Source organism: Ochlerotatus camptorhynchus, unplaced genomic scaffold (assembly GCF_037179485.1).
Source record: "Ochlerotatus camptorhynchus isolate MF236.1 unplaced genomic scaffold, CSIRO-AGI_Acam_v1.1 ptg000240l, whole genome shotgun sequence".
NCBI lineage: Eukaryota > Metazoa > Arthropoda > Insecta > Diptera > Culicidae > Ochlerotatus > Ochlerotatus camptorhynchus.
The window spans coordinates 239150-257791 of record NW_027040730.1 but is presented as its reverse complement, the minus strand read 5'-3'; the positions used below and the strand labels follow the sequence as shown (position 1 = coordinate 257791).

General features: G+C 36.4%; 1 protein-coding gene across 1 annotated transcript in view; it reads left to right on the top strand.

The window, feature by feature from the left end:
* Window positions 1–6845: 6845 nt before the first annotated feature.
* Window positions 6846–18642, top strand: part of HnRNP-K (Heterogeneous nuclear ribonucleoprotein K) — a 44806-nt gene continuing 33009 nt past the window's right edge. The window contains exon 1 of the mRNA XM_065225882.1: window positions 6846–6963. The gene's annotated coding sequence lies outside the window, so the exon portion shown is untranslated. The remainder of the gene's footprint in view (window positions 6964–18642) is intronic.

The following is an 18642-nucleotide window of genomic DNA, read 5'->3' as shown; positions in this document are numbered from 1 at the left end:
ACGAGAAATCGACGGCTAAAGCCATTGTTTACGAATGCAATTACGCCCCTTTGAAATGTTGGCACTGAAATATTCGAGCAGGCCCTACACTCAAAAATATAACTAAATAAGAAAGATTAAAATTTAATCATTTAAGCTTAACCAATGTTTATACATCCACAGCAAAAAAAAAATATAATATCGATCAACGTAATTCAAGCTGATGTATGAAATAATGATGTAATAGCAAAAAGCAGATACAATATTACATCAATGGATGTAATTTTGTTCGCAAAATCGATGTACATCGTACAATGTGATATAACACAACCGATGGATTGACCTGGTTGCAGCAGTTTCGATGTAATATTCAACAACTTTTTTTGCTGTGTTGATTCGATTATTTTATTTTATCAAAATTACACTAAGTCCGACTACTGGCGAAGAATTCGCCAGTGTATATCGCTGACAGCAAAGCTGTGCAAGAATTAAAAGTGCTGAAGGATGAAAACTGTTTTGGAAAGACTTCATTATCGTTTCAGCCCTCTCGTCGAGCTTCACACGCTGCACACAGCAAAAAAAAAATGTAATATCGATCAATGTAATTCAAGCTGATGTATGAAATAATGATGTATGTATGTATGTATGTATGTAAGTAGCCACCATCCTAGCTTGGGTCTTGCCCTGCATGCAGCTCCACTCAACAGCAAGATCAAATTCCATCATCATTCTGAATTCAACATACTGCTGTATGAAGGGCCAAAAAGGGTTGGACAGAGGCACTTACGTGAAACCCGCGGGAATAAGAGAATCTCCTTCCAACAATATGATCCAACAAAATGAATAACGAAATTCGCAATACATGTTAAGCTTTCCACGGGATGGTTTGTTTAAGAAGAGCGCGTCAAATTCATTGCAACTGTTGGAGTGAAATGTAACTATCTAAAATGACAGTACACATTCCCTCCTAGACTCCGGTTGGCACTCCACTCCATTGTCCAGTTACAACTTCAATGATGCCCTGATGCTCCCTCCCGTCCCAGTATTTATTGTAATTTACATTATGAATTTATATATAATCATGTGATATATAATGAATATAAAATATGTAGTAAAATGAAAAATATGATAAAAAAAAAGATGTTTTACAAAATACAAATAACCTAGATTGTTGGGTCCTATACACACACTTTTTGTTTTATGTGCCATGAAATGACATAATTCATCATTGTATGTTTTGAAAATATAATACTAAAGTATTGAATCAATAGACCGAAAAACGGGGTTATTTGGACATGAGACATTATATTTAAAAGGATACTACCAAACCGACCATCAAACGCACTGCCCACAAAAGCAGACCCGTCCCCTCGAAAATGCAATCGAGAAATGTACAAGAACAATCCTCAACTGGAACGTACTCACCAAATCAATATATCCGGGAGCGCATTCCCAATGTCGTCGAACGGCAAAAAAAGGGAACTCGGTGAGCAAATTTGTGATATGGAATTTTCACTGAAAACAACCACGAATTTCACCACATCCAACTGCGAAACCCGTTTAGAAGCACTTTTGGTACACTTTCGATATCAATTGACCACTTTGTCAAGCAGTTTTGGCGTGACTTTCTACCAGCGATTTTACAAAACTGAACCAACTAATTTCTATTTTTCTATGAAACGCACAAATATTGGCTACTTATCTCGAGGTCCTAGAAGAAAAAATCTCAAAATAATGTTTTATTTCAAAGTTCGAGTGGTAGTAAACGTCATTTTAAGTGCTCGAATGAAGTGGTTAATTTCTTTCGAAAAAACTTTTTTTTTTTTTGTAAATCGTTGACTTCACGTAGAAGTAATACTAAAAACATACAGACAAAGTACTTGCAGCGCGTACATAAACTGAAATTAAAATTTTCACTCGCGATGCCACAAATTTCTGGTTCGGGAGAAACAATCAAACCACGCAGCGCCAAATCTTCTGATGCTTGCGCAATTTTGCAAACATGATGAATCATGTTTCTTTCTCGATTCTAAAACTTCTCGGAAAGCGAGAAAACCACCACTCACACACGTATAACCATCCGGGAGGCAGAGTGCCAGCGCTAATCCGGCAAATGCAGCCGAAAACTATGAAAGCGAACGCACGCACAAAACAGAGAACAAACACAACCGTATCCAAAGGGGTTCCGTGCGCAACTAAGCTGATGTATGAAATAATGATGTAATAGCAAAAAGCAGATACAATATTACATCAATGGTTGTAATTTTGTTCGAAAAATCGATGTACATCATACAACGTTATATTACACAACCGATTGATTAACCTGGTTGCAGCAGTTTGGATGTAATATTCAACAACTTTTTTTTCCTGTGCAGGATATGTTGACAATCAAGAATAGGAATTTACGAAGCTAGAACAGCACTACCGTTCATACTGGCGACAACGCTCTGATGAGACAACGAAACCCTACCCCAAGCTCCTCCCCTGATCCTATCCTTCGAAAATGTACCCTTCTAACCTCGAGTAAGCCGCGAGTAATCGGCCCAACTCCTACTAGACATAGAATTAAGTGAATTTTGTTACACACAGTGAACAATGAATTATCGGCTGCGTAAAGCTAACGCGATTGAGCCTTCCAAATAAACGAACTAGATAAAAAAAAAAAGAATAGGAATTCCTGTCCTCGTCTTTATCCATAGTTCACCAAGGAGTAAACAAAGCTTTAGTAAGTATTGAAGAATTGATCCAGTGAAGATTTGAGAAGAATATTTGAAAAATAATTTTGTTTTTAGTTTCAAGCAACGTTGGCAAGCAAATGCGCCCAAGCACCACAATCTCCAAAATTCAATTAACCACTTCATTCGAGCAGTTAAAATGACGTTTACTACCACTCGAACTTTGAACTAAAACATTATTTTGACATTTTTTCTTCTAGAACCACGAGAAAAGTAGCCAACATTTGCGCGTTTCATAAAAAAAATAGAAATTAGTTAGAAAGTCACGCCAAAACTGCTTGACAAAGTGGTCAATTGCACCATGTTTGCAAGTTTAGGACCTTCGTAGCACCGAATGAAGATGACCGGGTTTGAAACGGTGAATAACTGCTGGTAAGGTGAATTTGAACAGTTTCGCTTGCCAAGTGCCAACTCTAAACTAGATCCAAACATCCTCTCTTTCCAGGCATGCTATCACGGGTTATTAAATGTATAGACGTAAACTTGAAGAACTACAATGGTAAACATTTGCTTCGTCGCGGACATTCATCTTCTCGTTCATTTACCGGCTGATTGCTTCTTCCGATGAAATTCCGAATATGTCGATAAATAATATAAACAATTCCATCAGTCACCTGGTGTATATGGAACTCTCTTTAACCAGCAATGCAAATCGATAACAAGGAGATTATAAATGTGCATCGATGGCAATATTTGTTGTTCTTTGTCAAAGTTCAAAGATACGATGATATCAGTATTTAAATATGTATTGATGAATATTTGTAAAGAATACTTAAGTCCATGTGACATATCGTAATTAAAAGAAATTTAGTATGGCACCTTTATGGATGACTATCATATGACCGATGCAGAAATAATCTTAAATGTAAGTATCGATCAATAAAGATTTTTAAATGTGTACATTGAAATCATAGAAAATTTAAAGTAAAGAATTGCCGACATAAATCTTTATTTCTGTATAAAGATCTTTGAAGAAGTTTCACGAATGGTTGGTCGGGCTAGGGGAAGTACAACTTGATCTGAAGTAATATTTGATGTAAAAATTGCTCAAATTGGTAGATATTATAATTTTTAGTATAAATATTAATGATATTAACTGTCAAGCGGAAAGCTTCAAAGTAAAAAAAATAATAACAGTGTAACCATAGAGGTAACTCTAAGACCACTGGGTCCCGAAGAAAATCATTATTATTTTTGGCTCACTCAGTACCAGAACAACGGTCCCAAGCAGTCCCAAGCTATTTCACTCACCCCTGCATGTTCTGCATGAATCCACACACCCCTGATGTTATCTGTCAAACTTTCATAGCGAATCAAAACAAACATAGTGTAGTAATAGAATTTCAACTAGAATAGGGTACGTTAATCGTTTGCTTGGGACCAATAGGCTACTAAAGTGGTGAGCCAATTTAAAATCGTTAGTTTCGTATTGATTGTTGGTGTAACTTTAACGCATACACTCAATGACGTTGCACCGTTGTTGTTTATGTTTACTGCAGCTTTCTGTTTGTTTTAATTTTGCCTAGATTTTCGTTTTCGATAGCTCTGATCGATTTCGTCTTCGGCTATTCATGATAAAAACGGTACTGGACGTTCCCCCAGCAACAAATCTCTCCAAGTTGCATTCTCATGGTGAATCGAGCGTAATACGACCACGGGACCATCACTCTGGGCTTCCGTTAACAGGGGCGGCATTGTCAATCGATTCCCGTTCCATAGGAGAACAGCACATTGGTTCACAGACGATGAAGAATTTGTGGAAATTAATTCCTGGGAAAAGCGGCGCCGGTGGTGTAGTGGTAAGCGTGATTACCTCTCACCCCAGCAGGCCTGGGTTCAATTCCAGTCGGCGCCGCCGGGATGTTCTGAGGCATAACATCTCTGATCACGTCTTCCTTCGGAAGGGAAGTAAAGCCGTTGGTCCCCGGTTCATGAGTTGATGGGTCGATAGGTAGGGTCCAGGTGTGGGAGCTGCCTTCCTGGCGTCGGTAGCATTGGTGCTCAGCACGGAAAACAAGATCGACGGAAAACAAACCAAAGAAAAAAAAAAAAAAATTCCTGGGAATGGAAGTGCGGCCGATTATGTGCACTGAGAACAGCTACAGAAAAATGCCGAATTTATGAGAACAAGGAGTGGATTTTGGTGGCGGTGGCCAGTAAGATCCCAAAGGAATGACTTGCCTCTCGTGTGGAATACATTTTTGATTAAACGAATGTCAAATGTACACTTAAAACAAAAATAGTCAAAAACAAACAAAAAACAACTGTCAGACTAAGTATAAGATTCGCAAATATCACACATATTAAAATATTTAATATTTCCACCATCGGTATTGATACTGATACTTGGAGCTGTCCTTCCCCTAGTGGTCGGGTTATACCAGGCCAGTGACAAGGCCTATACCAACAGCAGTGTTTGACAGTAGGCAGCATGTCCCGGGCTCAAATCGTTTATTTTGCTGTGCTGCCCGCATAAACGCGAACCAACCGATAATGGTTATAAATTGTTTATAATCCCTGCTAAACTTCAACTGAAATGGTTATGGAACCTTACATGAACGTTTGTGTGATAAAGTTTTAACCTTATGTGTTATGGTTTTTTGGAAGCGGACCTTACAAATAATGGGTTGTTAAGAACCATTACCATTCCAAATTCTTGTTTTCTCCATACATTTTCGGAAAGAGAACTATATTAGAACGTTTTTACTTATGGTTTGAGAACATTAATGGTTATGGTTATGGTAGTCAGTAAGGTCCATTAATGGTTTTGTATTATCACTCAACTTTACGTGAAATATATCGTGAATTGGTAATCAGTAATTTACAGACAACCAATTCGCGATATATTCAACATAAAGTTGATCGATGTTACAAAACCATTCATGGACCTTACTGGTTACCATAACCATTACCATTAATGTTCTTAGGCCGTTCGCAATGCTGTTGTATTTTATAAGGACTGTTTCAATTTGAAACTAGAACAGAAACGCACCTCTCGCAATGCTGAGTTGCAGTTTCATTATTCGAGCACTATTTTGCACCAGATTTGCAACTGCTCGACTATTCTGTTTTATTTCTGAGCGAGTTTGAAACACGAATGGAACTCTGTTTCAAATTTCTGTATGTATTTAAAGATGTTTCGAAGAGCTTCACAAAAAAACTCTATGAACTTCATAGAGAACAGTAAATTTTATGGAACTTGGTGATTACAAACATCTTTTAGAACTGTGCGTTGCGCTGATCGTGTTGCAGTTTTATTTTTGACAGTTTCAAATTATAGAATTGTCAAGTCGTTTAAAACAATTTTGAAACACAGCATTGCGAACGGCCTTAAACCATAAGTTAAAAGGTTTTAGTAAAGTTTTCTTTCCGAAAATGTATGGAGAAAACAAGAATTTGGAATGGTTATGGTTCTTAACAACCCATTATTTGTAAGGTCCACTTCCAAAAAACTATAATACTTAAGGTTAAAACTTTTTCATTAAACGTTCATGTAAAGTTCCATAACCATTTCAGTTGAAGTTTAGCAGGGATTATAAACAATTTATAACCATTATCGGTAAGGTCAATTTATGGTTTGCGCTTATGCGGGTGGGCCCGCTGTCACGGTATAACATGTTGCCTACGGCGTGCCACTTGGCTGGGTTATACCATAGAGGTAACTCTAAGACCACTGGGTCTCGAAGAAAATCATTATTATTTTTGGCTCACTCAGTACCAGAACAACGGTCCCAAGCAGTCCCAAGCTATTTCACTCACCCCTGCATGTTCTGCATGAATCCACACACCCCTGATGTTATCTGTCAAACTTTCATAGCGAATCAAAACAAACATAGTGTAGTAATAGAATTTCAACTAGAATAGGGTACGTTAATCGTTTGCTTGGGACCAATAGGCTACTAAAGTGGTGAGCCAATTTAAAATCGTTAGTTTCGTATTGATTGTTGGTTATACTATTTAGCTTTCAATAATTTTTGAGTGTACCCATCTCTGCAAAAAATGACATTTTTTGTTACCTTTATTTCTGAGTGCACACGCCTAGTGGCAAATCTTACCATCTTAAACGTCAATTGTTTGATAGACTGGCAAGTTGCGGGCTTGCTGCTCGAAAATCCGGCTTGAATTTCATTTTCGAGTAATCTAAAGTTGAAGTTCATTGTGTTTGGAAGCCACGCCAAGCTTTGTCGCGGAAAAAGTGAAAAAATTAGTGCGGAATATTGTTTAAATCGGTCCTATTTAATAATCATTGGTGAGTACAGTAGTATATTATGTTTATAATGTGGAACATTGTATGACAAACATGGATTTGGAAAGGAAAAGTGATAAGACCGGGTGGAATTTCAATACTGCAATTTCATGGTTCATAGGAAAGGAATATGAATGGCGAAGTAACATAAAAACGTGCACTTGACAAAGGTCGCTCAGGAACGGGGTTGGCCGCTATCGTAATCGGTATTGGTTGCTAGAAATTTTCCGCTGAAATTAAATAGTGTTTTTCCAGGTTTTAAAGTGGATTTTTATATTCTACCTTCGCCGAAATTCTCGGATCATAATGGAACTATCAGTGCGGCTTTTTGCATATTTTAAAATGGCGTATCACATAAAAGTAGCAATAATACGCTGGGTTGTTGAAGGTCAGCGGCTTTCAAGAATTTCAGCAGATGTTCGATAAGCAACTCTATATTTGTGTATCTCTTCTGGTTTTTGTGTATTTATCCTAAAGTTACATAATTTAGGTAGGATTAATACTTTTACTCGTACTAGCTGTGTTGCTTTACCTCATCAGTGTTGCCATCTATTCTGGATACAGCAAGAATAAAGGCACAGTTAATGAAATTCAATGGAAAAGGATAGGATGGTGTGCAGCACATTCTGATCTGATAACGATTTCGTGTTTCGGCATTCTGCATTCTCTCTTCAGCATATTCACAAGAGGAAGATTAGCATGAGTCAGACCAGTCGGGTTCTCTTACGCTCATTTCGGTTTCCGAATGAAGACAAGAGTCAATGCAGCACTTCCTTTAATGTTAATACCAGAAAACGAGTTGTTGCTCACTGAAAGATAAACAAGTTGTTTCACAGGTTTGAACAATTTTCACCTCACGCCGCCTCTTTTAGTAAATGTATGTCAACGTTCTTGAAGCCAATACAGTTATCTTAGTACTGGGTCAAAGACTAGCCTTTGGTTGGATTGGTTTATTAGTCAGTATGTAAATTGCGTTTAAATATTGACAGAGGTGGCAACGAAAAGACGGGAATGTACAATTAAGAAAAGGACAGAAAAATTATCTGGCAAAGAGAATACTACCATTGAATTAAAATAAGTTCAAATTGATTTTCCTCCTGTACACAAAAAGCCAAAATAAATAAGCTTTTAGCCGGACGGAGGTTACCGAGACAAAAATCTATAATTTATGCGTTTGTCTAGCGCCCAAAACTGTCTCACGGTAATATTCTCCTCCAGCAGCAAGGGTTGCGGCAATTCGTTTGTTATGATTTCGTTTTTTTTTATGAAATCATTAGATGATATTTTTCACTTGGAAGTTACGAGAAGAGATTGTAAAGTATGTGTTTGCAACAAGAAACCCGTCAATTTCACTTTCAGAGAGTCGTAATTTGATGCTTCAATGAATGTACACTCAGGTCTTTTTTTACACGGGGGATACGTACCGTGTAAAAAAAAAACCGTGTAAAAAAAACCTACGAGATTTTGATTTTTCGCATGCTTAAATGTTTTTAAAAAATCGGATTTTGATGCCATTTGTAATTAAAGCATGATATGGTCCATACAGACATATTTTAAAAATTTCGAAGTATGCCATTCGATTTTTTTCTAAGTATGCCATTCGATTACCTATAGCTTGAAACGGATAATGTGATTGGAATCAAGTCGATAGGTTGTATCGTTGTCGAGAAATCGTTAAAAACGTACCGTGTAAATCGTGGAAAATCGTGTAAAAATAACCGTGTGAAAAAAAAAACCGCGTAAAAAAAACCGTGTAAAAAAAGACTTTAGTGTACACTCTTTATGAAGAGTGAATATTCACCTGTCATAAAATTGCTGATTGTGATTTTCTAAATGCAAAATTGATAGATTTTATGTGATTTTAACACATAAATTACAACCTCTTCTTGTAACTTAAGTACCGTAAAACGGGGTAACATTGATAGTTTTTTAAAGTATATTCTAAATATTTTTTTACAGCAATGAATGTTTTTCAAATTTTATATTTTTTAAACGAGTACTGAAGATCAAAGAGTTAATTTGTTAGTAATATGTTGAACGAAAATTAAAGCATTTGCACTATTTTTTTTTAGTTTTGTGACCGAACTTCAGTATTTTGATTTGGGGTTACTTTGATAATGCTCGATGAATTTAGAAAAAAATGAGTGAAACTCAAACCATTTAGTTCTTTAAATATGAAACTATGAATGAGTATATAATCAGAAAACTTCATAAGCAATAAGAATACAACATTGAATTTGTGATGGCTGTATCGGAAAAACATTTGATAAGTGATGGTTTGAGTGCTTTTTAAAAAACACGAAAATGATTTTTAAATATTTTTGTAAAATATGTAACACATACTATATAAAAATTATATACGATATCAACGGAAATACCCTAAGCTACAATATGGAACCAATGTTTCTTATTTGGAAAAAGCACAGCGAGTAAATTTATTCTTTATATCATACTATCAAAGTTACCCGCATTATCAAAGATACCCCGTTTTACGGTACATACAAAAACATATTTTTATAGCGAACGAATGGCCGCAACCCTGAGAGCAGCAATTAATATGTTGTTAATTTTAACGAAATTTCTGTACCACGAATCAAAACTACTACGATACAACTTATACCACGTTTAATCTACTATGAACGTAAAAATAGACGAGTTCATTTTTATGCGGATACAAGTTACGTGTATTCGTTATCAGTCAGTACGTGGTTTATGAACAGCCTCTTTCACGCTGAAACCATTCGGTTTCTGTTGTTAGTGGAAATATAACATATTTCGTTTACACGCAGAAAGATAAAAAGATAAATTTCAGAAAAAAATTATTAATATCGAATAATAAAAGATTTTTGAAACCAGGTTCGCATGAGTTTTGATCTACAAGAGAGAAATAACATTTGATCTTTAAATGTTCTACCAAATTACTTTAGTTTTGATCGATAAAATAACGAAAATGGGTCATTCTCGTACCGACTGTATTGTATCTTGAATCCATCAATCTAATTTATTGGAAATGTCCTGCATTCACTAAGCGCCATTTGTCGATGATGGACGTTTACAAATATGAAAAAAAAAGAGTTTCGGCCTCATTTCGCAACTCGAAACGACGAACTTTTTCATACAGGCGTTCATACAAAAAATGCTTTGTTTCGACTTGCGCAATGTGGCCCCTGATTGCTGTGTAATTATGATGCAATTATTGCCAGACATATCGTATATATGTTATTATAGCTATATATAGTATGTGATAAATAAGATAATGACCTGAAGATTACATAATACCTGTCCATAATTTACGTACCGTGAACGTGGATTATTCCGCACTAGTGCTACACTCGTATATATCCCGTTTTTTTTTTAAATTTGTATGAATTCATTGAACTCTAAGCCCAGTGAGTGGAATTACAAACCGCGCGGAACAACCCACGTTCACGGTATATACATTTTGAGAATTGGCATTGACGGTAACTCTGTAGCTCTTTCTTAAAATCCATAAGCAAACGTCAAACTGTGTGTGAAATATGGCGGACTTCGTACTATCCGTTCACTCCACTGAAAATTCCCATAGTAAACTGTCAATCTTTGCTACAAGAGACGATTTTTCATCGGTGCCGTCAACGCCAATTGGACTCCCTTACCCATGCGTTTAAAAAAAAGTTCAAACTATTTTCTGAAGTTTGTCGATTTCTCCCCACCTCTCTCTTTTGCTTCTGCCGTAGGCTATTGAATCTGGTTATATTTTCCTCCAGTTTTTTTTTTTTGTGATTTCCAAATATTTACCAAGTAATAGAAAGAATAGTAATCGATACCTTCCTACGCTGTTCCTCGGAAATCTAATGATGTCTTGCTATTAGTCGAATCATAGATTAGTGACATTCACCTAATAATTAAATTTACAATGCGTTCTGTGAATCCTTTATATTCCCACAATTTGTCATACAGATGCAATGAAAAATTCAGCTTTTCTGTGCTCCATCAACTGCACGAACATGCTACATCCTGTGTGTGATGAAAAAAGTACAGCAAATATGAGGAAGGCATGGTAAACGAAAAGGATATAGAGACATGCATATATACGGCTGGAGGAAAAAACACTGTTGAATTTTAATGCCAGCAGCATTTAATGAATGTATCGCGTGTCGACTTTGTGTCTATGAATGTTTAAACCAATTCGATTTCTAACCTATTACCGTATAGCGCCAAACTGTGACGTTGTAAAATTGGCCGGTATAAAACTGGCATCCTTATCTTAACTTGACTCATGGTTCTTTTTGACTTTCAAATATGTCACTTAATTCATTTTTTTAGCTAGGGGAAAATGGGGCAAGATGGTCACTCTAACGAAACTCGAATAAAATTCCTTAATTTGGCCAGAAATAATTCATACTATAATCCTACATAAGCTTCAAGGGTGGGTTGACCTACAATCTTATGCTTGAAGAACAATGATATAAACTTGTTTAAATTCGATGTTTTTATTTTTATTTTTTCATGATTAACATAATTGAGGCTACAACCTGTATAAACGATAAATGTTCAGAAAAAATTTCAATGTCTTAAGGGGCAAAAAGAGCACCAGTATTATAGTCGTAGGCATAAATAGTCTTTGTGTCTAAAATCAGCCTTTCCTTTACATGAGAATTGCACTCAATCAAATACACCAAACACTGAAGTCTTTTTTTTTACACGGTTTTTCGCGATTTACACGGTACGTTTTTAACGATTTCTCGACAACGATACAACCTATCGACTTGATTCCAATCACATTATGCGTTTCAAGCTATAGGTAATCGAATGGCATAGAAATCACAATTCTTGGTGTAAATACAGAAATTTTTAAAATTACGAATGGCATCAAAATCCAATTTTTTAAAAACATTAAAGCATGTGAAAATCAAAATCTCGTAGGTCCCTCCCTTTGGTTAGTTTTTTAACCTGGACGTTGGTGGGCGGGCCTAATCTTATGCTTCATAGTGGAGCGTTGGAGACGGTTGGGTTAGGTCCGGCATCGTTGGCTCATGCCGTGGCAGAATAGCACCATTAGCATGCGATGAGGATTACTGAGCTTCCCCTCTCTGATGAACCATTGCATGAGAGAACCAAAGTTCTAGAGTGATAGTATCACACTTGTTACTTCTTTGTTTGAGAGCCGCGTTGTAGTACGCTAGGCACGTATAGGCACTGACGTTGGGTGCGATACTGGCGGGTTTTTCCGCAAATCACTCTTATTTTATTTATTTTTACGCAGATATTATTTGGGTTTGCAAGGGAATTATACTGTTGAAATATTTCAGAAAGTGCCTAACAGTGCACCTTCTACTTGGAGCGTAGTTGAAGCATATACCCTATGTAATTTAAAAATCAGCTAGGAAACTAACTTCAAAGTGAAGCATTTTAGTCACTTGAAGGTGTCACCTGGGACGAACTAATATATATTAAATATAGGTCAAAGTCAAAAACAACTTGAAACACGTTAAATTTTAGATTACATTCACAAGTGCAGGTACTTAATACAGCATGGTAGGTAGATTAGAGATTTCAATTATTTATTAAATTAGACTAGAGATATCATAATCATCAAACGAACTTAAATAAGAAAATTTACACAGCCTAGTAGAATTAAGTGGATTAACAGAAGAGTTAGGATGCGGAGGGTCCGCTTAGGGAGGTAACTAGCCTTTAAAGCAACTGGCAACTAGCCTTTTCATGTATTGTCTGTTTATTTTGATTATTGCTTTAAAATATCAATTTGGTATATATGTGAAAGGATGAATCAGTGGGAGATGGATTTTCGGTTTCTTTACATTTAGCATCACAAATCACTATGTGTTATTTCCTCAAAACCCCCCAATAACCGGCCTCTTCAATCCCTTCCTTTTCCAATGGCGTTCAAGTGGTCCGCATAGACTATTCAGCCATTACCCGTCCTTTATCCTCGGCTTTGTATTGACTTGCGCTCCCATTGCCCCACCAAACGCTGCAAAATGAAAAAGAAAAATCAAAATCTCGTAGGTTTTTTTTTACACGGTACATATCCCCCGTGTAAAAAAAGACTGAGTGTACTATGTTTATATTTGTACATTGTTTGCTTCAGCGTTTAAACATCGTGCAACAACCAGGTGTTGGCGAATGATGTGAATAAAAATAAATAAAACAGACCGGCCTCGAACCATGAATGTTGCGATTATTAGGCTTGCGTGTTTGCCACTCGTCCATCAATGCATAGAAAATGGGAGGGACAGGCTTATGGTATATAAGAAGCGTTCATGACACGATTTCGTATACCCTTTCTGTTAGTAGATAAAATTAAAAAATAGCAACAGCAGTTCCAGAACTGCCTTCATAGCAACTAGCTTGAGCTAGGTTGAAAAAGAAAAACAAGCTATCAGAAGAGGGGGGTTATTCCGAGAGTCGAAGTGATTTTGATTTGCACAGAGAGTCACGTCAACACGACGTGACTTTTCCCACTTCACCAGTGACAAAAGTCACTTCGACTCTCGGAATAAACCCCGAAATGTAGAAAACCCGATATCTCGAAGTTCACACTTGAGTATGGGTACGACGTTTTGGATTAGAGTGCAAACTTGACATGTGCACTGCGTTCAACACCAGGAGTTTTAATTTCTCTCTTCGACGAACGCGCGCTGATGAAATTGGAACTTAAGCTCAACATCGTGTATGTTTCATTGAGACTGAAAGTCCCTTTTGATGAATTTAAGTGACGATCAACCAGCAGATGGAGATGATGTGAAAATGGTAAAGACAGGGTGTTTTTTTTTTTTTTTTTTTAATCTTTATTATAGAGATTTTTAGCCTGGGGCTAGTTCATCTCTTGCAGACAGGGTGTGGATTACCTGGAAAATCAGGGAATCTCAGAGAATTCCATTTATGACCTGGAAATTCAGGGAAAATTCTTTAAATTCAGGGGAATATTTCTCAATCCTTATTTACAATTGTATTACAAACTATAACTATATCACCTATAGACCGTACTAAAAAAAAAATGCAACACAAAAATAATCACCAAAAACTAATTTTTAGTCGGATATGTTTGAAACTCTCAGGGAAAAATTTACTACGACTACTTTGATCGACTACTTTGATCAAACTTGCACCAGTTGTTCTCTATAGAAGTGTAAACAAATCACTTTAAAAGAAGCGAGGGGCGTTTCAATTTACTTTTAGTCAGTCTTTATTAGTTATGTTGTTGCAAAGTTGGTTTATTTAACTTTCTCTCAACCGCACCTTAGACTTAACGGTATCCATCAAATCCAGTCATGCGTCATCTTTCTTACACACTTTCATCCACTCTTTCTTCAAATCCTTGTAGTTTTTGAATACTTTCCCTGTTTTCCGGAGCTTGCCCTTCATAATCGCCCAGAATTTTTCTATTGCGCAAATTTCTGGCGAGTTTGGCGGATTTGCCTCCTTCGGCACAAAAACAACATCGCCGGCTTCGTACTACTCACCGGTTTCGCATAATGGCACGATGCCAGATCCGGCCAAAACATAGTGTCACCTTCGTGGGACCGGAGGAATGACAGCAGACGCTTCTGGAGGCATTCTTCTTTATATATTTGGCCGTTGATGATGCCGGTCGTTATGTTCGACTTGTCGAATTTGCCGCACTCACAAATCGCCTGCCACACTAAGTACTTTTTGGCAAATTTGTCGACCTTCTTCTTCCGGAACTTATTCGGAACATCCAGGCGGGACTTGCCGACAAAAAATTTAACCAAATACCATAAACGAACAATAACGCAAATAGTCGAACTTTTCCACAAATGGTTTAGATGAGACCCCGTTAAGCAAAATAACCATAACAAATTTATTATGGCAGGCCGGGGATCTTCTTGGCGTCCGCTACAATGTACGTCTCGTCGTCCATTACGATGCATTTTGGCTGCACCAACCACTCGCGGTACAGCTTCCTGGCGCAAGATTTGGGAACCGTATTCTGTTTATCGGTACGGTTAGGCGCCTTCCTTACCTTGAAGACATGAAGTCCGGCCCGCTTCATTGTCTGCTGGACGAACCAGACGGAAGAATTGACCTTCTTGACCACGTCCCGAATCGAAAGGTTCGGATTGCGCTTGAAGTAATCCCTCACCTTCCTTGCGTTCACGGGGTCGATCGTCTTCGCTTTTCTTCCGCTGCCTGCTCGTCACTGGGTCGCCTGGGTCTCCTTGAACGATTTTACCACACGGGACACGGTCGAATGGCCTGGATTTTCTACGACCGCTCCCATAATTTTTTGTCGAAGCACTTCTTGCTTGGAAGCCTTCTCGATAACCACTCGACAGATTGTGACGAGATTTGGCACATGTAAACATCACACTCTAAACTTGTTTTACTAAAAAATTCATCAATTTTTACCCATGTAATAAAAAGTTATACACAAAAGAAAGTACAATCTTTATAGTATATGAAAGTGAAGCAATGATTATTTTTTCGATGGTTTAGGCTTGAATCATTTAAATCCAGGGAATAGTTCTTGGACTACACAGACATTTTTTTTTTAAATATTCAAGACATGGACCATTTATTTAAGGTTCTGGGGCGTATTTCAGTTTCAAGGCCGTACTTAGGAATATTTTGAAGATTGTTCTCTTAGCTTTTTATTAAACTCCAAGGCTTAAAAGCAATATTCTGCATCATTTAAGTTTCGAAAAATTGCGGACTTAAATTTCTTAACCAGAAAAATTTGCAAAGGTCTTGTACTAAAATTTTTGAATTTAGTTTTGCCCTCCCCTTGGCTAGTTTTTAACCTGGCCGTTGGTGAGCGGGCCTTATCTTATGCTTCATAGTGGAGCGTTGGAGACGGTTGGTTTAGGTCCGGCATCGTTGGCTCAAACAATTCATTTCATAACATCACAAGTTAATTATAGTTTCTTGTTTTCGCCCTTCGATTGAGAAAAAAAAGAATAATTTATTTAATGCATTTTTTTAAACATGGAACTTGTAAAACAGGTAGAACTTTTAGTTACGAGACGCCTCTGTGTCTACCATATCCAAAACTTCCGACAGGGACTTCAAGAATTCGAAATTTTAAAAATTCAATAATTTCTGGGGGGTCCAGAAGTACCATGAGCCTCGATCTTAAGGTTTTGTGTTTTCTTTATTCTTGGACTTTCATACATTTCATATTCCTCACAGACTTTGAAAAATTGCTCAGATTTTTTTTTCAATGTTTAAGATTTAACAGTGAGTTGAGTAATTACTTTTTCATTTCGTTATAATTTTCTATATTTTGACAAATATGCGTATTTCATCCACTATATATGTATACATTTCTTCAGTGAAAAGTACTCAAGCACTACTACTCAGACTCTTAATCTTACAGGTTCGGTATAGGGTTAATGTCGCTAATGTCGGCATAACTGTCTCTTATATTTAGCCCATACATAAATTTCGAAGGAAAGCATTTTTCGAAAATGTTTCACTAGCAATAGGAGTTTTTATCGATGGGATCAATCTTTACATCCTTAGATCAACAGTAGAGCCATTTCCCTTAATTAATGTTTAGGACAGTTTAAAAAAAATGAGTTTGTTCCAAATTGTTTGTGGGTAGGATTTTTGATCTAATTTCCGTCATACTAAGCACAACCCGCGCTTTACGTCTTTTTTTTACGGGTTTGAAAAAAAGGGAATATTTCTGTCAAAGATGTCTAAATTTATTCACCTTCCCATACGTACCGTTGGATTTGATAAAGAGTCACACATTGTTAAGATAATGTTTAAAATCTAATACAGCTACTTGATTCTAAATTCGTTCTACGAGTTTCAATTCCGTTCTAACGCATTGAAACGCCATTAAATTTTCTTCGTCCTACGGATAAACGTAGAAAAAGGGGATTCGATAGGAGCGCTTCTTTTGTTTTGTACGATGAAACAGTGCTCTACCCTATTTGAATTGTAAATTCAATATTTTTTCTTTGGTGCGGATTTGACATCCTGCCGCGGTATCAAAATAGGGATTTCTCCAACAACCCTGTATGTCTTAACGTTTAATAAATAAAAACAAAAAATATGTATACGACTTATACTTTTTTCTAATCACCATACGGAAATATTATTAACCGTTTACCTACATGGGAAATTAAAACTTCGAAATTTTCTCAATATCAGCTTTTTGAATATGTGACAATTATGCTATGATAGGTTGTAATGTAGGGTTCACAATTTTCTTTACTGACAAGAGTCTTTCTTATGGAACAAAGAAGTTACAGTTGGTTTGAGAACCAATGACATAGAATAACACCTGTATTGTATTCGAAACTTTTCTTCTATTGCTTCGTGAAATAATTTCAGTAAGCGTTTATCTTCGCCGATTAAATTGAGCAGTAAGTATGTTACACTGCTATGGTTGCGACATTCATATGGATTAGTTCCAGTTATTATAATTATTATATGTTTGATGTAGAACCGACATACGTTATTAGATATACGTACATATTTCTTGCTTTATATTCATTGCAACTCACTGACCAATTACATGTTAGTGTAAGTCCATCGTTATTTAAAAAAGAATTTCCCCTACTTAAATGCAGACAGATACCAAAAGGACATCCGTTCAATATATAGCACAGTACGCGACAGACACTCCATGGCAACGATTTGTTTGGGGTTCATTGGAGAAATGTCAAACATTTCAAATGATCTATTCCACTACACATACTTGTCAATTGCGTAGGAAAACATATAATGGACCAGTACATAAAGTTCGAGCTCCTATTATTATCTATAGCTTCTGCTTTTAGTGTTTCATAATACAAAGGCTTCTAGGTAAATTTTCTTTACGTTAAACGCTCTTGCAAATGTAGCCACAAATTACGGAGAAGTGGTATGCAAGTAGAGAATTTATGAATATTGCACAATGATGAAATTAGCCATCCCTATCAGGATAAATGTGTACCTTCGCATATGTTGAAGAGGATTCCTGGCGCCTACCTGTTTTTAATAATGTATTCCCTGCTTTTTCGCAATAGCTGGAAAAATTTGCACATGATGTACGATGAAAGTTTGTTGTTAAATATTTTATTAGATTTCGGTGGTTTCTTATAATGCTGCATTATATTGCATAAGATTAAAAAGTTGGGCACATTATTATGGTGCTATGCTTCATGCATATTTTTTTTATATTACTAGCTCGATTTCAATGTTCTGCTCACAGTTAAACAAGATCATTTATAAAAAATAATCTTAATCCATTAACGCCAAACAAAGAAATACAAATGTACAGTAGTGAGTCAAGCAATAAATCTAGCAGGAAAAATTAATAACGCTCTAGGATTGCATCCAATTGAGTTGACTTCTTCAGTGAAGTTTCTTGGATTAATAACTACAATTTTGTGGCTTGACCACAAAGATAGCAGACTTTTTTTCTTTCGCAAGATAGAGATTTCCTGTCTTTGCCAAAGTTATAGAACGTAAAATATTATTGAAAAATCAGCGATGTATTTTTCTTCGTTTTTGAGTTACAATTTTTTGCTACCCTCGATCAATGCTTATAGAAAATTCAACGCACTTTTCAAATCTGCAGTAATATTTAGGGGTTACTTCTCATTTTTTTTTTTCAGTTACAGTACACAAACTGTCAAAAATTCAGACAAAAACGTGGATTTATTCGGATAGAATGTGTCCAATGCATTTACCAAATTGCCATATATTTCGTACACAACACTA